Source organism: Hibiscus syriacus, unplaced genomic scaffold (assembly GCF_006381635.1).
Source record: "Hibiscus syriacus cultivar Baekdansim isolate YM2019G1 unplaced genomic scaffold, ASM638163v2 tig00112738_pilon, whole genome shotgun sequence".
Classification (NCBI taxonomy): Eukaryota; Viridiplantae; Streptophyta; class Magnoliopsida; order Malvales; family Malvaceae; genus Hibiscus; species Hibiscus syriacus.
The window spans coordinates 2,893,271-2,918,313 of record NW_024063392.1 but is presented as its reverse complement, the minus strand read 5'-3'; the positions used below and the strand labels follow the sequence as shown (position 1 = coordinate 2,918,313).

Genomic DNA, 25,043 nt, shown 5'->3' with positions numbered 1-25,043 from the left:
CAAGAACTGACTGTAAAAACACCATCCCCACTACCTTTCCAAATCAAGCCATCACTAACATCTCTTGACAGAGAAACAGTTGATAAGATGCTCATCAAATCACACCATTGTTCAAGTTCCCAATCATTTAAATTCCTTCTCACTTTAACATCCCAAACCCAGCCTGTAGTTTGAAAATCACCAAACTCGCATAACTTGCCAGTTTTATTAGTACAAATTAGAAACAGTCTAGGGAAGAGAACATATAACGGATAATCCGCAACCCAACTGTCTTGCCAAAATCGAATTAACTTCCCATCACCAACATGTAAACTGCACAAACTTCAAAAAATTAGAACCGAAGGAATTTTCTTTATAATGGTTATTAACCACTGTTTTCCATAGCCAAGAAGTTTGAGATGGAATCTATCAAACAGCAACATTGATGAATCGATGTTATATTTGCATCAAATAAACTGCCTCCACACAGAGCTTCTCTCATTTGCAAACTTCCAAGACCATTTCCCGAACAATGCTCTGTTCATGCTATTAAGGTTTTGAACACCCAAACCTCCCTCATTCTTTGATTTACATACGTCGGCCCAACTAACCCAGTGTATCTTTTTTTTACCATTACCACCTCCTCATAAAAAATTAGACATAATTGAATTGAGAGACTTGAGAATTGATGTTGGAATTTTAAACATTGACAGAAAATAAGTGGGCAGAAATCTGAGGACAGATTTGATCAAAACCAATCTCCCTGCTAAAGATAGATTAGAAAACTTCCAACCCGCTAATTTAGTGTTAAAATTCTGAACCACCGGATCCCAAATAACAGATGAATTCTTAGAAGCACCTAGTGGAAGGCCTTGGTAATTGGAAGGAAAACTTCCTACAGCACATCCAATCGAATCTGCCCAAATTTTAACCTTTTCTTGAGATGTGTTAATCCCGAACAGTTTGGTTTTCTTGAGGTTTAGTTGAAGCCCTGACATAACCTCGAAAACTCTAAGAACCCTATTAACATTCATAATCTGTGTCTTCGAAGCTCCACAAAAAATAATTAGATCATCAACAAACTGTAAATGTGTTAAATTAAAAGACCCTTCCTCCTTTCCAATTTCCATTCCAGAAAATAGTCCCTTCGAAACAGCCCTTAGAATTAATAAGTTCAGCAGCTCCCCTACTATATTAAATAATAATGGAGATAAGGAAAAGCCCTGTCGAAGACCCTTTGCCATTGGGAACTCCTTCGATGGAACCCCGTTGACTAACACCGAAACTAAAGCTGTTGTAACACACCTCTTAATCCAACTGGTCCAAGAAGAGCCGAAGCCCATCTTTTCCATCACCATGAACAGAATTGGCCAATCAACAGTATCATAGGCCTTCTTAAAATCAACTTTTAGAACACAACCCTTGTGCTCTTTCTTCCTCCAATAATCAATTCCCTCGTTAGCGATGAGAGAACAATTCAAAATTTGTCGACCGGGTATAAAAGCAAACTGTGTCGGGCTAATAATATCACAAATGTAGCTTCTCAGCCTCTTGGATAGACACTTGGATATAAAATCTTGTAAACTCCTACTAAGCTTATCGGTCTATAATCATCAAGGCTTCCGATGTTGGAACCTTTAGGGATTAAGGTGATAAAAGTATGGTTAATACCATACTTTACAATCTTTCCCCAAAAAGAAGTTGTGGAAAAAATCCATAACGTTTCCCTTAAGGACATACCAAAACCTTTTGAAAAATCCCAAGTTTAATCCATCAGGCCCCGGAGCTTTATTACTATCGCAAGACTTTAAGGTCTCCAAAACTTCCTCCTCGGAAAATTCCTTCTCTAGCAGAAATCTTTTGTCCAATGAAATTCTAGAAAAATTCAGCCCTATATCTCCAACATCCAAAGTAGAGCGGTCATTGAAAATTTTAAAGAAATGATCTTTAACAGTGGCCTTAATAACCATATGGTCATGAATAATAATCCCATCAACTTTTAGAGCATTCAACGCATTTTGCTTTCTCCTAATTGAAGCACAAGTGTGAAAGAATATGGTATTTCGATCTCCATCATTTATCCACTTCGATCTTGACTTTTGATGCCATATTTGCTCTTCAATTCTGTGAAGTCTCCATAATTCATTTAGACAGATTTTTAATTCATCTGCTATCCCCTGAATGGGACTATCCTGCAACTTCTGAGCATCCTCCTCTAGCTTTTGGATTTTCTTTTCTAAAACTGCAATTGAAGCTCTAGGGTACTGGTTTTTCGTACCTGTCTAATTCATGATGGCTAATTTTGAAGTCTTCAATATGCTCATAATTCCATCTTTCCTCCTAGTCTTCTTGTAATCTGCAATTGAAAGGCTAACCATATCCTCAAAACCTTCTTCCTTCATCAAATAATTAAAATAGTCTAAAAGGTTTTTCCCCCATTCAATTCCTCCATTTTCTAGAAGTATAGCATTGTGATCTGAAATAGACTTAGGAATTAATGATCGGACAAGATCAGGAAAACTGGCCAAAAATTGAGTATCCACGAAGAACCTATCCAATCTAACAAAAGTGGGAACATCTTGGTTGTTACACCAAGTGAACGTGCCCCCAGACAAAGGCAGATCAATTAAACTCGAGGACTGAATAAACCGATTGAAAATCTCCATTGAAAATCTGTTTTGCGCTCTACCCACCTTCTCGTCTTCACACAAATAGACATTAAAATCCCCCTACACAAACCGGCAGATTCTGGCCAGAAATGAACAAATTGAGTTCTTCAAAAAAACTTTCTCTCATCCTCCACAGAAGGCCCATAAACATTAATGAGGACACTTCTGAACTGATTAGAACGAAACTTTCCAATAACAACAATGAATCTTCTGTTAATGCAATGATTTTCCAGCTCAAACATTTTGACATCCCAACAACATAATAATCCCCCTGAAGAGCCAACTGCTGGAGATTCAATAACACCTTGTAAATTATTCAATCCATTTCTTTGTAGAAAAGACCTGTGAATCTTTTCAGATTTAGTCTCTTGTAGCCAAAGAAAGAAAGGATAATTGTTGGAGACCAGTCGCTGAACCGCTCTCTGTTTCTCTTTTTTACCCAAACCCTTTACGTTCCATGAAATTATAGATAGTTTTTCCTTCATGACTGATGATTTGATAATCCAAATATCCCCTGTAGGCTCCTCAATTTGTCTTATTCAAGCCTTTCTCTAGATTGATGATTTTTTCAAGAAAAGTTGCTTTCCCCTGCTTAAAAGAAACCCCCAATACCTAACTAATTTGCCATGTAGCAATTGTTTCCTCTAGAAGGTCCGAGAAAACCGAAGATGAAGCTGTAAAAATATTAACTTGTTCTAAAGCTTCCCTTAACAGTATTCTTTTAGATCTTCTACTTGAAATGCCAATATATAAATTAGAACAATTTCTTTCAGCAAGACAACCGTTATGCTCTTCATCCAAACTTCTAGACCCAGCTCTTCTGACTGTAATAGGATCTTCACTGCCTTGGATATTAAAATCTGCTGTAGAAATTAGCTGTTGAACTGGTGTGCAGGACAGTTCTAAAACCTTCTTTGAATTTAAATCAACCTCTCTAGCAGGATTTCCTTTCAGATTATTCCCAAACCAGAAATTTCTCTCCCTAGATCTGCTATATAAAATCTTCTATAGCTGCCCATTCACCTCCTCTCCAAAGGGACACTTTTTGAAAACAGCGAGCTTCTATGCGGAAACAACGATCTACCTCTTGAATGTCTCTGTTGGAATTCTGAAATATGAGTTGTCAGCATTAAATTGGATTTTTCTGCCTCAGTATCTTCACAGCCAACTTGATACACGGAATTTCTCCCCCTTTCACCTAAGCTTGAATGGCTGCCCGCATTAAGATCAATAAGGATGTCTTTCTTAGCCCCCTTCTTCTTTGGACCAAATCTTTGCTTAGCTGAAACTTTACTCCTCGCTAAATCTGTAGACTGCTCTTTTTCCATGCCAACGTGCTTTTCACTGCTTGATACATCTTTCTCCCCTCCTGAAATTTCTTTCAACTGCCTAACCTCACCTTCAAGAGCAGTGTCCCTAGGAAAAGCTAAAAAGTTATTGGGCTGCGATAAAAATGTACCAGTATCATTATCCTCTCCAATCCAGTTTGGATTCAATACAGGCCCAAAAGGAATAATTTCCTTAATGGGTGAAAAAACCGCCCCATTATCATTAGGTTCATCAATATCATCCAGGACCACAAAATCCCTCAATCCCAGACCCACGTGGTTCCCATAATGCTTAATGCTATTTTCTAGGGGAACTGCCAGCCCACAATTAAGAAATTCTTCATTTGACTTCCTCCATGCAAGTTGTCCCCCACTATTTCCACCCATACCACTAATCTGTCCACTGATTAGCAACGGCATAACTTTTTGACTGGAATCCTCTGAAAATTCCTGATTATTGGCTGCTGCCAGATCTGGACACTGCCCATTCCATTGACACCTCCTGAGAACCCATGTGGGCTTCCATTTGTACCTGAACATCCCCCTACTCCAGTCCGAGGAGCTGTCCTCCCATGGAACCTCTGAAACATCATCTACAACCATTCCTGATAACTCTGGAAAGTAATCTTCAACACAGTCAGCCTTAATTTTAACCAAAAATTTCCTCCCATACGAATTGATGGAAATATGCTCAGGAATATCAAATGGACTGGCCACCCTAAGAAGCATTTGTGCCACTCTGCAATCCATTCTTTGGGTAGTTTCATCTTTGAATCTTCACTAATTTACCCCATTTGGATGCCAAGCTAGTAAAGAACAGAACCGACCAGCAATTTAATAGAACTCCTACCATTGAAATCGCACAATAAGGTAGAGGAATACCTCCCTCATCCAAAACAGATTCCAGTCTTTCAAACCAGAAAGACAAAGCTTCCCATTTTTCTTCCATCGCCATCCTTTTCTCCTCCACCGTTTGGAAAACTACCAAACAAGCATTCTTTGCAAAGCCCCACTTTACCACCTTTGCATTGATACCATCATTCCTTATAGCTTTCTGCAAGGACTCCACTTCAAAAGTTGCTTTACAAATACCAGTAAGGGATGATTTCAACCAGGCCCTTTCTTCCACCTGGATAAAGACTTCCATAGAATTTTCCAGCTCCTTCTTTTTGCTATGTCTACCCTCATAAACACCCCCAGGAACTTTGCTCACCCCAACCATCGTATCTTTATAGGTCCTTCCATCATGGAACCTATTCAACAACTTGATCTTTGTAACCCCACCAGCTGAAGAAGGCAAACTTCCAACTGAACCCCTCCTTTGTCAACGCTATTTGGACCCTCAACTCTACCTTCGTCCTGCCTCCTCTTCCCGGAAAGTTTCTCATATTTCGCTACTGTCACAGAGATCCTCCTTCCATCGATCATAACGTTGTTCATCTTTTCCACCGCATTACACAGATCCTCCTTGCTTGCGAAATGGACAAACGCAAACGTACGAACCTTATAATTCGGTCTATTGTTGATAAAAGGAATGAACACCCTACTGACTTTTCCATAATGACTAAAACGAACCCATAAATCACTACGACACTCTCCTACTAAGATTATCAACAAACAAAGACCAAGAAACTACTCCATTGCATTTCGAGAACTCTCTCGCTCTCACACTCTCTCTCTCCATTTTAGACAAATCTTATGGTTCTTAATTAGCATGTGCTTCACTAGTTATTCTAGATCTCTTTGACCCTTAAAATATTTTTACCTTTCAGTTTGAAGGACGAGGAAAATACTTTATCAGAGCATCTCTCAGCAGAAATGGAAGCAATGAAGAAGATTAATGAAGACATGAGTGCCTCAAATTTTATTACTAAAAGATTAGTACAATGCATGTGATTACAACAGAGCTTACCCCCAATACAATTGATAAACCTGGACACAAAAAGAAAAACAACCCAACCACAAACTCCCTAGCCTATCCAATTCCAGACTTTGCTAAAACGTCTGCCTCTAAGTTTGCTGGCCTAGCTACCCAACGAATGATGCCCTCCAAGTTTCTTATCTTATCAGCAATTTCTTTAGAGATAGAAACATACAAACTTGGGCATTTATCCAAATTCTTAATCCACTCCACAGATAACTTACTATCACTCTCAATAACCAACAGTTTCTTAGAACACCAGTAAGAAGATTCAAAGAAAATTAAACCCCGTTTAATGGCCTTTCATTAAAGAAGGAGGACCCGAACCAACAGCTTCTTGAAAAGATCCTAGCATCGTGCCAGACTCATCTCTTAGGATCCCGCCTAAACCACTTGCCTTCCAATCACCTTTGACAGCAACATCCACATTTTGCTTTAGAAATCCCATAGGGGGAGGGACCAAGAAATTTGTTTTGTTATCTGGCTTTTTGGCAAAACAAAGATCTCCAAGGGAGGGAACACTGATGAGGGAGTCCTTCGAGATGGAAATGTTAGTGAATTTAGCTAAGAACCAAGATGCTAATCTGAACCTTGATGTGAAGAATAATTGAACCAGATCAAACACACCCATTTTGAAGACAATGGCATTCCTGCATTCCCAAATTGTCCATAAAACTACACTAGGAATAAAGGTCTAAATAGTTGAATGAGGCACCAATTCTTCCCAAGCTGAAAGGAAACAGTGTGCGTTTTCATGTATGACAGCTGATATTTTCCACAAATTCAGAAACCTATTCCACAAACCCCACGCAGCAGTGGAAGAGAAGAATAAATGTGAGGAAGACTCCAATTCCAGCTAGCAAAAAGGACACAAAGGATCGAATATCCCCGGTACACCTCTCTTTAATAATTCAACCTTTACGGCCAGTTTTTGATGAACAATTTACCACATGAAAGTCTCCACCCTTGGAGGCACCAAATCCTTCCAACGGTATCCCTTCCAAAAAAGATCTAAATCCGAATCTTTGGAACACGTTTTCATACAGGAACTAACACGTTCTGATTTCCAGATGCATAAAAAATTCATTTGGTTTTTTCCAGTTGTTAAACCTCTCTCTCACTTGATCATTTTTTTTCTCATTTTGTTTTGGGTAGAGGGCTAGTCTTTTGTAACAACATCAAGGTTAAAAAGGAAATAGTGCAAGATGAGGCAGATTAACTATAGTAAGCTGGTGTGCAAGCCCTTTATTATTATTTTAGTTGAATTTTACTTAACTAGAAAAATGTTAATGAAACATAGATATTGAAGTCTGTACTGTTAAGGCTTAAACATTTTATATTATTCAAGATATAAAAGAGAGAAAAATTCTTTCTATTGATGGAGAAACTAAAGTTGAATAGTGATAATTGTACAGGAAAACATTAGATAAAAGACATGAGCTAGTTTATGGTGTTCGCACTTTTGATTGTCTGATACAAATATGTGTCAGACACAGGCTTTTTTATTCTTTTTCCATGTATTTGGTGGTCCCTTGAAGGTTATATTATACTCGTGTCATTCAAGGTGGGTGTCAGATACTGGATACTTCAAGAAAAATAATGAGTTGGAGAAGCATATGAGCTAATACTTCTGAAAGTTGACTGCCTTAGCATAATAAAATTATACCATTTGATTTGTAAAGGGTGAAGTGCAATTTGGAGTCCCTGATATCCATGTCCCTGATTTCCTCAATCTTCATGGCTAATAGAAGTAAGATATTTGGATGCATCGCCTTTGGCAAGCTGTGGGATAGGTGTCTTGCCTAAGGTCGCATTGGGCATCATGATGACATTGTGCTCCAAATTTTGGACGCATCTTTTTCATTTAATAACCTGTAGGCTTCTTCATTGTGGGTTTCATCTCTAGTTTAAGAATGAATAGTTTGCTTGACCCACTTAGTGGGGTTAGTGGAGGTGGAAAACGTTGCAACTGTTCCATTAAATAAATGAATTTCAAGTTAACAATTCCATTATGTCAATGGTGGCAGTATGTAGATAAAGACTTTGGGACTGGTGTGCTGAAGATAAGTCCTGGACATGATCATAATGATTATCTTCTGGCTAGAAAACTTGGTCTTCCCATTCTTAATGTTATGAACAAGGATGGGACACTAAATGAGGTTGCGGGACTGTACTGGTAATATTTGTTAGGACTTTCTGAACAAATAATGAATTAAAGTCGCCTTTTTACCTTTTCCTAATTTATGCTGGTGGCTCTTAAATTTTAGTGGCCTTGATCGGTTTGAGGCACGGAAGAAACTGTGGAATGATCTTGAGGAGACCGACTTAGCTGTGAAAAAGGAACCCCACACTTTACGAGTGCCGAGATCTCAGCGTGGCGGAGAGGTGTGGATATTTCATTTAATTATGTTCTTTTGTTTTTGAAGTTACGGTGTTGATAATTACTCTCAGTAATTCTTTCTCGTATTTTTCCCATGTTTGGTTCTCTTATTAGATAATAGAGCCACTAGTAAGCAAGCAGTGGTTTGTAACGATGGAGCCCTTAGCTGAAAAGGCTCTTCATGCAGTTGAAAAGGGAGAATTGACCATTATTCCTGAAAGATTTGAGAAGGTATGATGAAAAGCATAATTGCATTTCCCTTAAGATATGCTGCTGTCTTTTCATTCTTTCCTAAAATACCTGCATTTTATGCTCATATCAACATGTTTAAGCAGACACGGAAAAAAGGTATGACCAAAACACAAGTAAAATTTTGGGAAACATATATGTACCCAGTTAGGACACACTGTAATCTAATGATGATACCGTTTGTCATTCTCCAATCTCCATCTAGTTAGCACCCCCTCCCTGCTTAGAGGATGGACCACATTTAGTCATCTTTCATGTGCAACACCCCTCGGCAAATGCCACTGTCATCTGGGACCTGTCTTCCTGTTAATCGATATTTTACTTAAGGTTACTTCTGTTGGTGAGTATCTGCCTTCACTCACATCTGAACATTTTGATTGCAGATTTATAATCATTGGCTGACAAATATCAAGGATTGGTGCATTAGTAGACAGCTATGGTGGGGACATCGCATACCTGTTTGGTACATTGATGGAAAAGATTGTGAAGAGGAATATATAGTTGCTAGGAGTGCTGAGGAAGCTCTTATGAAGGCTCGTGATAAATACGGAAAAGATGTAGAAATTTATCAGGATCCTGATGTTCTTGACACTTGGTTCTCAAGGTTGGTTTTTCAATTTTGAACTCCGTAACTATGACATCCTCTCTTTTAGGATGGAAAGTCATTTTTACCTAGAGTTTCTCCCTCTGTTGGTACATTATTTAACTTCCTTTTTTCTTTTCTTTTCTTTTTTTTTTAAAAAAAAATCCTTATTGCCTAAGAAAATCTAACTGATCTGATGGAGCTCTATTATATTACAAGCTAGAGTCCACAATGTTATGCATTTAAAGTCTAAAAGCAGTCTTTGTCCGTTCTATTTTTGCTGTCTCTTTAGCTTACTCTCTTCTATGTTGTGTTTGTTTCTGTCAGCACCTTTTCAATTCTATAAAGAACCTTCTTTATAAACCTCAAATGATATTTGTAATGTAATCTTTAGTGTAATGTAATAAACACTGCATTTAAATGATGAATTATTTTCAAGCAATCAATCAAATGAGTACTCTCTACTTTTATCTTCCTGAAATAAGTTCTTGATTAGATATGTAGAACTATGCCAAAAAAATCTGTCGACACATCAATGAATCATGTTTGAGTCTTTCAGATCGCAACAGAAAGCAAGTAATTTTTGAAATTGTCATTCAAATAAGGCTATTATATTAATATTCTCACAGAACTTTCTTGCATGATTATATTAGATTTTCTTCAAAACGGAAAAAAAAAATCTCTCCATATGGTTGGATTTCCTGTCACTTTCCTACTAGGACTACATCAGCAGTTGAGTAAAAATAAGTTTGATATCCAACTCTGGTGCAAAAAGCATTGAGGCAACTATCTATCTATCTATCTATCTATCTATCTATACTATTATTAAGCTCCTGACTGAGTTGGTGTCACTGGTTAACCAGGTTCTAGCTCAGTGAAAATTACTAGAATACCCTTTCATTTAAATAATAATTAATATTATTATAATGGCGCTTTTGTATTTTCATATTTTATCTAATTTTTAAATAAGAATTAAAAACTACTCATTTAAGGGTCAAATGCTTGTTCAGTATGATTTTATAAATTCTTTACCACTCAATCTGTAATAATTATTGGATAAAATTTCAAAAAAAAATTAACATGAAATATTTTCTTTCACCCACCACGTGGGTGTGAAACAATTTACTGTTCATTATTTGAAATAGTTTGTGTAGTGCCTGAAATTACCACTCTAGATGAGTTCACTTGGCGAGCTTTTTAAGTAATGCAGTAACTGGTAGAAAATGGAATATGTTTTTTAAGCCATCTTGTTCAACTTAAGTTTTTGATTATTAGTTCATTTAGGAGATTTTGGTAAGGTCCTATCATGCACTGGAAATGAAACTTGTCTGCACACATCAATCTTTTTTTGTGTGAAAAATGTTTTTTGACTATACATGAACTGCTACTACTTTTCAGTGCATTATGGCCTTTCAGTACTCTTGGGTGGCCAGATGTGGCAGAGGATTTTAAAAGGTTTTATCCGACAACAATGCTTGAAACTGGGTACGAGCCCCTTTGTTTAACTACTAATACTTAGATTTTATACCCTATTTTTTAAGTAACATAGTGCTTCTATTACATTATTCAATAAGAAATTAGATGGCTTTATTGCATATTTGGTTTTAGGAATTTCCATTTGATTACTTCTATATGTTTTGACTGTTGGCATTAACACTTCTTCACTTTGGACAGGCATGATATACTGTTCTTCTGGGTTGCAAGAATGGTCATGATGGGAATTGAATTCACAGGAACTGTTCCATTTTCATATGTTTATCTCCATGGTCTAATCCGTGATTCACAAGTAAGTAGAATGTCTGAATTAGGCTATTACTTGGGAATACATTTTAAAGTCCAAAACGTTTTCTTTAGTGGTGTTCCCTTATATCTTCATATTTTCTCAAGTTGCCCATGGTGGTTTGTTTATATGAGAGCTTTTGATATTCAATTGATATAAAAAAATTAAACCGTCATATCTTCATAGTTCATATCTATCCTAAGGGGAAGGTAATTGTCTTTTGATTCCTATAATTTGATCATATCAACCCCTCTCCCCTATTTCTTTCCTTTCTCTTCTCATGATTTCCTTTCTTGTAAATGTTACTACGGGTGTTACATTGGGTTTCAAATGGACATGAACAATGTAGATTTGTCAGTTGAAAATTACTGGCCTTCATATGACTGATTGGTATCTATAACCTGAAATAGAAAAAGTAAAATTGTGGAGTGGGTGGGTGGGTTGGTGCATAAACAGAGCAAAGAAGGGGAAATGTATTGTTGCTGTGTCTATATTTTGTCCTTACAGTTTGTTTTCCGAAGAACATGACATTAGTTCCATCACTCACAGAGCTCAAAAAATGTCTCTCTAACATGTAAGCTTTTTCAGGGGCGTAAAATGTCTAAAACTCTTGGCAATGTTATTGATCCACTTGATACTATCAAGGAGTTTGGCACTGATGCATTGCGATTCACTCTTGCATTAGGAACTGCTGGTCAGGTTTGTCTTTTACTATAAGCAACAAGTTGGCACTTCAATATTGAAAAATTGTGTCATAGAATGTTTGCTACTGTTTCTACATGTGGATGTTTTCTTATAACAGTATGCACCTTGAATTCTCTCTAGGATCTAAATTTATCTACTGAAAGGCTAACAGCAAACAAGGCCTTCACGAATAAATTATGGAATGCTGGCAAGTTTGTGATGTACAGTCTGCCTAATCAGGATAATGTTTCTGGTTGGCAGAACATACAGGATTGTAAGGTTCGTTTCTCTTCAGTCAGATCAGTGAGATTGACTATATCACATCTATCCTTGTATTGGGAAAACTGTATGCATTTGCTACCATATCATTTCTTGCAAAATCACAGCAAGTGTATATGTATTATTTCTGATTATTGGAGAGGCATTTATTGTATTTGTTGGTTGTTCTATCAATGGTATTATTATGAGTTGTGCTTGCATATGGAACTATCATTATTACATACGGTGTAAGTTAATTTTACTTTTGACACCATCACAATGTCCATTTCCTATGAAGATGGGTGCCATCCTATTGTAAACTGAAAGTATTGTTTCTTTTTCAGTTTAACACGGAGGATTATCTTCTAAGGCTTCCTCTTCCAGAATGTTGGGTGGTAAGAAAATAATACTATGGTGATTTTGCTTCTATCCTTCTTCCTTTTTTTTTTGTAAACTTGAACCAAGATAGCTACTGTCATTCATACCTGATTATCCCTTTTTTGAATGAGACAAAGAAGTTATTTAAGTATTGTTTTTCATTTTTCAGGTCTCAAAACTGCATATGCTTATTGATGATGTCACTGAGAGTTATAACAATTTTTCTTTGGGGATGTTGGGAGAGAAATATATGATTTCTTTTGGGGTGATTTTGCCGACTGGTATGTTGAATGTTTTTATGATTAGCTTTCTACTAACAGAACTATGTTCTATTGTTTTATGCCATTAAGGTCTAGATCTTATTCCATTCACAGATCATTGAAACCAAAATGTATGCCCTTTGTTCTGATGTGAAAACTGAAAACACACAAAGTTTATGCTTTTGTTATATAGCACATAATGCCCTTTTTTCCCTAAGGGTGAAGGGGTAAAATTCAATTGGTGGATCGCGTGTGCTATTTTTGGGTATCAGTATAAGAATTCAATTGTAAGTTGGATCATTACGCATACATGAAAATGCCCGTCATATTTTGTATATTTTGGCAAAATTTAGTGGTACTGTGGTATAGTATTTACTTTGATTAACTGTAGTTATTTGTTAGAGTCGGAAGAGAAGAGGAAGAAATCGGAGGAGAAGAGGAGGAACGAAGGAGCGAAGATGAATTGGGAAGAGAGGAACGAGGGTTAGGGATTTTGGAGAGTAATTTGGGAATTGAATTAGAAGAGGGAATTGAAGCACGAGGAGAAAAGGAGTTGAAGTTACCTGATGGGTTGAAGCGGGCTGAGGAGGTCCAAGGCAAAGTGGAGTGGCCCAACCGGATGGCCCAATACCTGTAATAGCCAAAGAAGGATAAAAACCAATCTGTTAGGAAGTTTGTTAACAGAGAATGCCAGCTGGCATTGTTAGATTCTCTGTACAGCCTGTAGCTAAATAAAACTGCTGTGTAATCACATTTTCCATTATGAAATTAATGATGAATTTCTTTTCTACTATCTATCTTCTCTAAATTCTTCTCTCGTGTCTACTCTTTTCTCTTATTCTATAACAATTGGTAATCAGAGCCTCGATTCTGGCAAAGTTTAGTGGGTATGCCAAAGAAGAATCAAGCTATGGCAGAAACTGATTTGTCTGGGATTCAAAAACAAATTGAGGATCTAGTTGCGTTGGTGAAGAAAGGCCAAGATGAAACTGATCCACCTAAATGGTGGGAAAATCAGGAGAATAGAATCACTGCTTTGGAGTCCAGAATGGCTACTAATCAAGGCTATGTTGAGGAATTGCTTAGAATTTTGACAGGCAGAACAGTGGAGCAAGAGCAGTCTGCTTGAGACCAGGTACAATCTCCTGATACTTCTAAACATAAGGAGAAAAACCCTGTTGTGGTGACTGTGGTGAATGACAAGTCTAGACTTATAAAACGGATGAACCTGTGATATTAAAGAGTAAACCTGATGCTTGTTTAGCCATTAAAAGCAGTTCTAAGCCTATGAATCAAATGGGTGAAAACAGTGAATCTAGGCCTATTATGTTGGGATTAGAAGATGAAAAAAGGGGTCAGGGGGTTCATTTAGCAGTGCAAGAACTATGTGGCATAAACCTAAAATAGAACTGCCTTTCTTTGAAGGGGTTAATCCTAGAGGATGGATTCAGAAATGCCTGAAATATTTTTCTATTTGTATTGTTCCTGTTGAGTAGAGGGTGGAAGTAGCTACAATGTATTTAACAGGCAAGGCTGAAATTTGGTTTGATGGGTATATTATGAAAAAACACCATGTAACATGGCATGAGTTTGAAGATAATTTGTGTCACAGATTTAGTGATAGAACCTTTTCTGATATTGTGGAGGAATTTACTAAATTGACTCAAAAGGGTCTGTGAGGATTATCAAGAAAGATTGAGGAATTACAACCTCATATGCTGTTACAAAACCCCACTTTAATTGAGGAATTTTTTGTTTCACTCTTTATTAGTGGGCTAAGAGATGATATTAAACATAGGGTCAAGGCTTTGGATCCTAAGAATTTGTCTTAAGCATGAAACAGGCAAAACTTTATGAGTTATCTGTTGAGTTAGAAAATAGAAGGTTGAGGCCTAATTTTAAATCCCCACCCTACCCAAGCCCCATTATTAATTCTAATGCTGCTTCACTGCTAGTTAATTCAAAACCTACAGCAGTGCAGAATCCAAGGCAGGATATTATTGATTACAGGAGGCAGAATAATCTTTGTTTCAAGTGGTGATAAATTTATTCCAGGTCACCAATGTAAGAATATACAATTGAATATGATTACTGAAGATTGTGAAAATCCATCTTTGGAAAATTTTCCTACTGATTCAGAACAATTTCCACAAGCAGAAGAGGAAACTCTAGAAATTTCTATGAATGCGATTACGGGCTCTATTGGACATACTACATTGAGAATTCAAGGATCTATTCAGGGCAGATCATTGAATATCTTAATTGATAGTGGGAGTACACATAGTTTTTTTGACTCCAAAGTGGGTTATGCTGGCATACAAGTTACTACCCATCCTTTGGCCATCACTGTGGCTAATGGCCAACAATTATTTAGTTCTGCTAGATGCAACAAGGTTGAATGGCAAATGCAGGGACATACTTTTGTACATGATTTTAGATTGCTTAAATTGGGTGGTAGTGATATGGTATTGGGAGTTGATTGGATGAAATTGTTTAGCCTATATTGATGGATTTCAATAATATGACTTTAAGTTTTGACCATCAAGGAGAAAAGATGTATTCAAGGACAACAACCTTCATCAGAATTACAGCAGATTTCTGGGGCTACCTTACTTAAAATGACTGCTTGGGATTCAGATATTATGGGCCACATTGTTTTATTGACTATGTCAGGAAATTCTCATCCTATTCCTACTGAAATACAACAATTATTGGACAGGTACAACACTGTTTTTGATGAACCAGAAGGATTACCACCTCAGAGGACTCATGATCATGCTATTCCTTTAAAGTCTAATGCTACACCTGTTAATCTAAGACCCTATGGTTTCCTCATAATCAGAAGATTGAGGGGGAAAAACATATTGCCAGTATGCTTTCTCTTTGTTATTCAGCCTAGCAAAAGTCCTTTTGCATCACTGCCTTCTTATTAAAAGAAGGATGGCACTTGGAGATTTTGTGTGGATTATAGACATTTAAATAGCATGACAGTCAAGGATAAATTTCCTATTTCTATAGTGGAAGATTTATTGGATGAGTTGCATGGGGCAGTCTATTTTTCTAAGATTGATTTGAGGTCTAGTTATTGGCAGATTAGAATCAGACCAGAGGATATTTATAAGACAGCCTTCAGAACACACCAAGGCCATTATGAATTTAAGGTGATGCCTTTTGGCCTTACTAATGCTCCTGCTACATTTTAGGCTCTTATGAATGTATTTAATTCCTTCTTAGGAATTTGTTTTGGTCTTCTTTGATGATATTTTGGTTTACAGCAGTAGTATGCAGGATCATTTGAGGCATTTGCAAATGGTTTGGAGGTTTAAAAGCTAATAAATTATTTGCAAAATTGTCCAAGTGTTTTTTGGACAACAGGTGGAGTATTAGGTCACATAATTTCTGCTGCAGGGGTGTCTACTGACCCTAGCAAGGTTGAAGCAATGCAGACTTGGCCAAGACCTAAAACCATTAAATCTTTGAGGGGATTTCTTGGATTGACAGGGTATTACAGGAGATTTATCAGACATTATGGTATTATTAGCAGACCTTTAACACAACTCTTACAGGAGGGGTTTCATTGGAATTCTGATGCTTCCATTGCTTTTGAAAACCTTAAAAGAGCTATGAGTTCTGCTCCAGTTTTAGCATTGCATGATTTCTCTAAGATTTTTTATCTGGAAACAGATGCAAGTTCTGGAGGTGTTGGGGTTGTTCTTTCACAGGAAGGTAGACCTATTGCTTATATGAGTAAGGCTCTAAGCCCTAGACATTCAGCATTGTCTATTTATGAAAGGGAATATCTTGCTATTCTCTTGGTTGTTTCTAAATGGAGGCATTATTTGGAGAGTGGACCCTTTGTTATTAAAACTGATCACGAGCCTTTAAAATTTCTGTTGGAACAGAAATTGACTACCACTATTCAGAAAAAAGGATTAACAAGGCTATTAGGGTTGGACTATACTATACAGTATAGAAAAGGGAAATTAAATGTTGTTGCTGATGCTTTATCTAGAAGATGGGAGGATCAAGCTCAGTGTTTTACTTTAGGGGTGACTGTTTTAATTCCTACTTGGGTGCAAGAAGTGGAGCATAGTTATCAAGGTGATACTTTAGCTCAGAATTGGATTTTAATTCTGGCTATAAATCCTACTGCAGACAGTAAATGGAAAATTTCTAATGCTGTTCTTAGATACAATGGAAGGGTTTATATTGGAGTTCATGGAAATCTTAGGTTGAAAATTATTCAAACCTTACATGACTCTCCACAGGGTAGTCATTCAGGAGTACAGGCTACTTATTACAGAGTTAGGTCTAATTTTTATTGGCCTAAAAGAGATGGTGCTACTTATGTGAGAGGTTGTACAGTTTGTCAACAAATAAAAGTGTAGCATATTTCTAAGCCTGGTTTATTACAACCTTTGCCTGTCCCTAATCAAGCTTGGAGGTCATTACTATGGATTTCATAGAAGGACTGCCTATCATTCAAGAAGAATTGCATCTTGGTTATAGTGGATAAATTTACAAAGTATAGCCATTTTTTGGCCCTCTCTCATCCCTATTCAACAGCTGATGTTGCTAAATTGTATTTAGACAATGTTTACAAATTACGTGGCCAGCCTAAGATGGTCATTTCAGACAGAGATAAGACTTTTATCAGTTCTTTTTGGAAAGAACTGATAAAGCAGTTGGGTACTCAGACAGTTTTCAGCACGCTTACCATCCAGAAAGATGGTCAAACAGAACGAGTTAATCAATGTTTGGAGCAGTATTTAAGGGGTTTTGTTTCTATCAACCTAAGAAATGGCTAAATGGCTATTCAGGCAGAGTGGTGGTATAATACCACTTATCACACTATTAAGCTTACTCCTTTTCAAGCTTTTATGGATACAAACCACCTATTATGGTTTGGTCTACTGATACAACATTACAAACAGTATAGAATATTGTCACAAGCAGAGATCAAATCAGACAATTGGTAAAACAACAGTTAAAAGTGGCTAGTAATCGTATGAAACAACAGGCAGATAAGAAAAGGTCAGAAAGGGTTTTTACTATGGGAGATAGGGTTTACCTAAAGCTGCAGCCTTATAGGCAAACCTCGATTGCTCTGCAAAAAAACCTCAAGTTAGCATCCAAGTATTATGGTCCATATACGATTTTCGAGAAAATTGGAGAGGTGGCTTATCGATTAGACTTACCAAATTCCTCGAAGCTCCACCCAGTGTTCCATGTAAGTTTCTTGAAAAAGTTCATCGGAGACTCTTCCACTGCTGCCACAGATCCTCATGCAGTTGATGAGGAGGGAGAGTTAAGTATTAAACACCCTTGAAGATTATGGGACGGCGTATAATAAATAGACACAATCGACCAGTAACTCAACTTTTGGTGGACGAATCTGGATGCCTTGAATGATACATGGGAGGATTACTCGGTTCTCAAAGGGCAATTTCCTGCTTTTGATCCTTGGGGACAAGGCTCATCTCGTGGGGTGGGTATTGTTAGAGTCGGAGGAGAAGAGGAGGAACAAAGGAGCGAAGAGGAATTGGGAAGAGAGGAACGAGGGTTAGGGATTTTGGAGAGTAATTTGGGAATTGAATTAGAAGAGGGAATTGAAGCACGAGGAGGAAAAAGGAGTTGAAGTTACCTGATGGGTTGAAGCGGGCTGAGGAGGTCCAAGGCAAAGTGGAGTGGCCCAACCGGATGGCCCAATACCTGTAATAGCCAAAGAAGGATAAGAACCAATCTGTTAGGAAGTTTGTTAACAGAGAATGCCAGCTGGCATTGTTAGATTCTCTATATAGCCTGTAGCTAAATAAACTGCTGTGTAATCACATTTTCCATTATGAAATGAATGATGAATTTCTTTTCTACTATCTATCTTCTCTAAATTCTTCTCTGTGTCTACTCTTTTCTCTTATTCTATAACATTATTTTAGTGTTGTGTGATTGGTTTTTATATCTGCATCCCATGCTCGGGATATTTTTTTTCTTGTTTCCATAGGTATATTGAAGCCAGTAAAGCTCGCCTTTACCACTCTGGAGATGATTCAGTTGCTTTAGTAGCACAGGCTGTTCTACTCTACGTTTTCGAGAATATACTGCAATTATTACATCCATTCATGCCATTCGTAACTGAGGAATTGTGGCAGGTGTGGGCTTCATTGTGTTTTACTATGCTTTTGTTAGTAATTTTCCAAATTCAAACTAATTTAGTTTGCTGTCTTCTTGAATGTGGCCGTTCATGTTAAGTTTAGATTAAATTCTCTGGAATACATTTCTATTAATACTTACAGGTCATAGGAACCTCTTCCCCATTCTTCCTTATCACAAAGCATGTATTGCGCCTTTCCAAGTCTAGATTTTAATGTGCACATCTGATTGCACGCATGCACTTGTGTGAATAAGACGTGAATAGTGCCTCAAACAAGAAACTTTTTTCTATAGTTTACTGTTTTTCGTAGTCCCAAAGGTTTTATATGGATTCAACTTCCACATAATTCTTGCTCCTGGAATTTCTTTTGGTTTTTATTATCTGCAGGCACTTCCCAATCGGACAGAAGCTCTTATAATATCTGCTTGGCCTGAAACTTCTCTTCCCAGGAATACTAATTTGGTAAAAATTTGAAAATTTACAAGCTCTGGTGAGTATATAGATGTGTTCTTTTCCCTCTACATTTCCCTAGGCTCCATTCCGGCTTCAAGCCATAAGTACTAAGGTAAATCAATCACTAATTTCTGGTAACTTGGTGATAGACTCGAGCAATTCGGAATGCTAGAGCTGAGTACTCTGTTGAGCCAGCAAGCGTATATCTGCTTCTATTGTTGGCAGTGAAGAAGTCATTCAATATATGTCTGTAAGTATAGCTTGTTTCTTTAGAGATTGTCTTATTAGCCGTAAAGAAAAATAAATGGCATTGTTTGTTTCTTTTCTTGTTTGATCCATCTTACAATGCATTGCATAACTCGTAACCAGGCTACCTCTGGCTGTTGTCAAGTCAGGTGGAACAAGGATTGGCTTAATGAGCAATGCCAATGTCTTTTCCATACGATTAGCATGTCTGCAAATAAATAGGTTGTATCCTCTTGATGCAGGAAGAGAAGGAGGTTTTGGCTCTCTTATCCAAGCTAGATATAGACAATATTAATTTCAATGATTCTCCTCCAGGTATGCTTACTTTGAACCATATATCTTTTGGTCTTTGGACAAATAAATGTTTTGCATGTTCATTTCACCTAATAGTACTTGCTATTGGTTGACTCTTCTATGATATGAAAAGCTGTGTATAAAAATTTATGTATACTTGCAGAGGATGCAAAACAATCAGTTCACCTTGTTGCAAGTGAAGGACTAGAGGCATATCTTCCCCTTGCTGATATGGTTGATATTTCTGCTGAAGTCGAACGCCTTACCAAGTGCCTATCAAAGATGCAAACAGAGTATGAGGGACTAAAAGCTCGCCTCAGCTCCCCTAAAGTAAGAACTTCTATTTGGTCATTGTTGTAGATGCACTGATATTATGCATTACCCTTGGTATCGATGTGATAGAATATCAAAGCAGTGGTTTAATGGATCTGTTACGAGTAAGACGTAGTGACTTACAACTCATTGACCACTGTGCTTAAGCTTCTCAAATATTGTGGAGCATACGAATTAAAATTAGGATAAAATAAAGGCACGGAACTTATAAAAACAACACTATTTTGTTGTAGTAGTCAGTTTCTTGGAGAGAATTCCCGAACATGTTCAGTATGGCATTTTGTTTATCATATGTCGACTTTTGTGGGAGCATGTGCCCAGAAACCTTGATAGAATTGACTTTAGGGAGAAACTCAAGTCATCTTCTTTCCGAAATCAAAGAATGTTGTAAAATTTGGGAAAGTATATGTGCTATGTTAACTGATAGTTTACTGTTTACTGTTTACTCGCAGAAGTGTTCATAGGGTGTCAGCTGATGGCTTGGTTTTCTCCCCAACAAGCTAAATTAATTGTCCTATGGATACTGATGCCTGCAATTTCTTATAAGCTTCTTAAAATCTCTACAATATGTTCTCTTTGCAGTTCATCGAGAAAGCTCATGAGGATATCGTCCGCAGTGTTCAGGAAAAAGCTGCAGAAGCAGAAGAGAAGATTAATCTGACCAAACACCGATTGGATTTCCTCAAATCAACTGTTGTACTTTCATAATAGGCTCCACATTTGGTCATATTTTTGGTCTTTTAACAAAGCTAGACATTCTGCTGGGATGATCGGCTCTCCTTATTCATTTATGTCAAAACGAACCCCCACTTCATGTTATGCATATTCAACCTTTTGAGAACTTGCAGTTTTTCCATTGTTAGACTCATATTATACCCGGCAGCTACGTATCGATAGTCGGACTGGTTCCAAAATAGACACACTCAAAATTCTGCACAGATCACCAACTAGTTCGATCGGATAAAAAGGTTAGAGCAATCGATAAATTGAGTGGAATTGAAATGCCATAATTAGGCTTTTATTACTTCATCAGTTAGGGAAGATATTAAACCCTATTCATCTGACTTCATTCTACCTTTATCCAGATCATTTTTTTTCTCATTGGTTTCTATTAAGACACTTATTATGTAAGAGTTGTGGAAAGTTATTGTGATTAAAAAGTTATTAGAAAAGGAGTTTTATTTATCCTAAATTCTAATTGTAATTTACGTGTATTTTATTATTAGACTTTATCTAAGTATTTTAGGAGATAAATGTTAGAAAAACAAATACCTAGTTAACTTTATTGTTGTAATTCTAAGTCTATAAAAAGTAGGTGGTTGTTTTTTTCCAGCAAGAAATAATCGAACCTATGCTTTTTCTTCTACCGATTTCTTCATCTTTGTACGTTCGTATTGTTCTTTGAGGTTCTCAATTTGAGCATTTCAAAAATTTTGAAAGTCATGAATATAATGTTCACTGTCAAATAGTTTAGTTATCTTTAAACATATATTATTCTATACTTTACCTAAATTAATAAAAAAAAACACTTGTTATCAAGTTAAGTTTTCACCCTGAATTATTTATGTAGAACCCGGCTGGCAGCTACATAATCTTCGGAGATCAATTTAGATTACGACATCTTTAGATTACGGCATATACCCCTCACTCATTCTTACCCCAAACCACATATAAAATGACAAAATTATTTTGGTTGAACCCATCAACTCCACATAGACCAAGAGTTTTAGCTATTATTTCTTTTGTTGCAGATAATAATAAAGTGAAATCTTGGATAATCGAGTTTGGAATTTCATATCACATGAATGAGAATCTCTGTCACACTTTCGATCTCAATTTTAAATTTATTGAATAAAATATTTGATTTTAAGACTAAAGTGCAAGTTTTTGATATTTTTTTGGCTAGTTTTGAAAATTTAGAAAGTTTAGGGACTAGTCCTATAAATATCTTATTTTTCTGATCAGTTGAAAAATTAAAAAAAAAAAAAGATTAGGTGTGGTTAGGATCACGGGTACTCGTGCCTTAGCCACTAGACTAGACTCATATTTATGTTTTTAATTAATAAATATATCTTTCATTATAATTCGATTGAGTTTTAACATATTTTTCAGAACCCTCAATCGTTAAATCCCTAACCCCAATTAAACAAACCCCTATCCACGCCACTTTCCATTCAGCCCACTCTGGTCGGCGGTAAAGTGCACCGTCGCGTCCACCAAGCTCAACAGCGACCGACGATCCAACCCCAACCCTCTGATCACTTAATTCGATCATCGTTAGGCGCAAAATTGTGAAAACTTATAGGCTCGCCCTCCTCGATTCAACACCATTGCTCGTCGATTGGAGACATCGCCAGTACCATCAGAAGAGCTGCCTTAGTCCGATCGCAGCTCGGGGTTCCAATCACCGAAACCCCGCGTCGTCTGTCGTGGGGGAGCGTTCGAAAAGTCGTCGGAAAACCCAATTTATCCCTCAGTTTTACTTCGATTTCATTCGTTCCAGCCGTTGTTTTGCCTTGTTGTCATCCCCTTTGTTCCCCGCATCACTCCGGTGAAGACCCAAACGATCCAAGTGGACCGAATCGACCTAATCCAGTCTGAACCGGGTCTGTTTGACCCGACCGAGTCAACTCAGACTAACACAACTCAACCTAAATCGTTGACTTTGACCTGAATATTGTTCGTTGACCTGCCCGTTGACTTTGACCAGTTTGACTGTTGACTTTGACCAAAAAGTTAACTTTTTTGAAAAATCATATGTTATGTTTTTCGACGTCCTAAGTCTGGATCTAAAGTCCGTTTTACTAAATTTGAACTCGAAAGCCTCCGAATTGACCGTTAAACACGAGTGTACGTATGTAATTTAAGTAATTTATTTTAGAGATTAATCTAAGTGCATCTAATTTAATTGAAAGTCAATGACTAATTTATGTTATCGTATATTTAAGGTACTCGTGGATCTCTTGATCGCTCTTCTTCTCGATCTGATTCCTCCAGATCTGTCCGTCAATGTGAGCATGTGATTACCTGTATAGTTCTGTAACATTGTTAAATATTCATTTTAGATTATTCCTCCAATTATAACCATGTTCTAATATAACCTAGGTTCGCGCACAACAAAAGAAAGTAGTGAAGCTGGAACTCAGTAGATATTCTGGATTGTTTCTTTTTGCGATGCATGTTGCTTGTGTGTCATATAACTGTTTTAAATATATGTTTGAAATACTATGTGCACATGATTATTTTCTATGATTTGAAATGAATTTTTTGCTCTGATTTGACTACCGTATGACATATCTGGTTTAAGCATGATTCCTGATTTATTGTATTTTAAATCATGCTTACTTGACACATATTCTATGGTTACTATATTTACTGATAAACAAGCATGTATGAAACCTGATTTCCTGCTACCACTTGTTACTGTCTGAAAGATGTTTTTCTTTGGGGTACTCTGCATCTACTATGAAGTCTCTGCAGGTTCAGCTTCTGTCAAACTTGTAATTTCTTATATAGCTTTAGACCGATCAAGCTGATAATTCCTTATGGACCTAAGGCGACCATTGGGTAGGCTCTTAGGTCCAATGGGCCTAGTGGTAAGACCTTATAGACCCTAAGGTACTCCCTTAGGGTGGCACCTCTGCTATGTGCATTGGGTTAGTCCTTATGGGCCTCAGGGCACACCCCTCAAGTGGGCACCTACGTTTCGGTTAGGATAAGACCTTATGGACCCAAGGTGCTCTCTTAGGTTTGCACATACGCCCTTATGGCCTAGGGTAAGTCCCTATATATGTAGTTTAGAGGGCTGCATATGGTGTTCGGTTGGAGGGTGATTCTATATTTTAAGTTAAAAACACTATTTACGTTTTCATAACTTGGAACTAAATTGTTTTCGAAACTTATATGTAGGTTTTATTTCTGCACTATTGGAATACACTGAGCTCCCTAGCTCACTCCCCCAAACTTTTCTCTTTCAAATACTTTTGATAGGCTTCCCGAACCTGGCACTTGGAGGATCGAAACATTCGTACGGTTCATTTTGTTGTAATGTATTTATCTTCCGAGTTGCACTTACTTTGGGTGTCATGTGCCTATATTTTGGAAGTATTTGTTTTACGACTTATATTGCTTTTGATACTGATGATAGATTGGTTTCGAAACTGATTTTAGAATATTTTATTTTACTTAGTCCTGATTACGACTTTTAAAATACTAGAATTGAACTTTAATATTATCAACTATATTTTTAAATGATGTTTATTCAAAATATGATTTTAAGTTATTGAAAAAAAATTTGAAATTTTTTTATTGTAATTTACTAGATATGGTCGTAACGCATAGGTCGGGTCTAGGGAGTTATATTTTGGTAACAGAGCTTTTGATTTTTAAACCTCGAACTATGAATGGATTTAAACTAAAAATATGATTTTCAAATATTTACAAAATAAGTTACGAAGGCCATGTTACCAAGTTTTTACGAGTTTAGCTGTATGTGAGACTTCAAGTGCCAATCTAATCTTAGGTTTTACCTTTTTGTAGTGAACTCGAGGTTTTCCAAGACGAGTTCTAGGCATGGTCATCGACTTAGTCGTGGAGGAAGTTGAGCGACTAGATTTGCAGACCCCATAGACGAGATGTATGTAGATCCCTCATCTCTGATAGATAATTCTGCTCCTGCAGACTCGATGGATATGCCCCCTACTTTTGGTATAGGTTTGACTACTCCAGTTAGAGGAGTGACTATTTCTGAGTCTGAGTCTGAGTCTGCGAGGGTAGTATTAGATGAGAATCTCTGTAGATAATTTTTCTAATTGATTCAGGGAGCGGTTCGAGCTGCTGGAGTTACACCCGAAGTTCCTATCTATCAGACTTTGATCGCTAATGGAGTTAAGACCTTTGGAGGCCCTACCAGTGAAGCTCCGACTAAGTTCGAGGACTGGCTTTATGATATTGAGCGACGTATGGACCAGCTAAGATTAGACCCACAGCGGTATTATTTGGGAGCTGTCTCTATGTTGGACGGGAATGCCCACACCTGGTGGGAGTCTGTAGTGAGTAGTGTTCCGGTCGACCGTCTGACCTGAGATTTTTCAGAGA

General features: G+C 37.2%; 1 pseudogene; it reads left to right on the top strand.

Annotated features, from left to right (window-relative positions):
* The window catches only part of LOC120182747, a 33,141-nt pseudogene extending 12,133 nt beyond the window's left edge, over nucleotides 1–21,008 (top strand).
* Nucleotides 21,009–25,043: the final 4,035 nt, after the last annotated feature.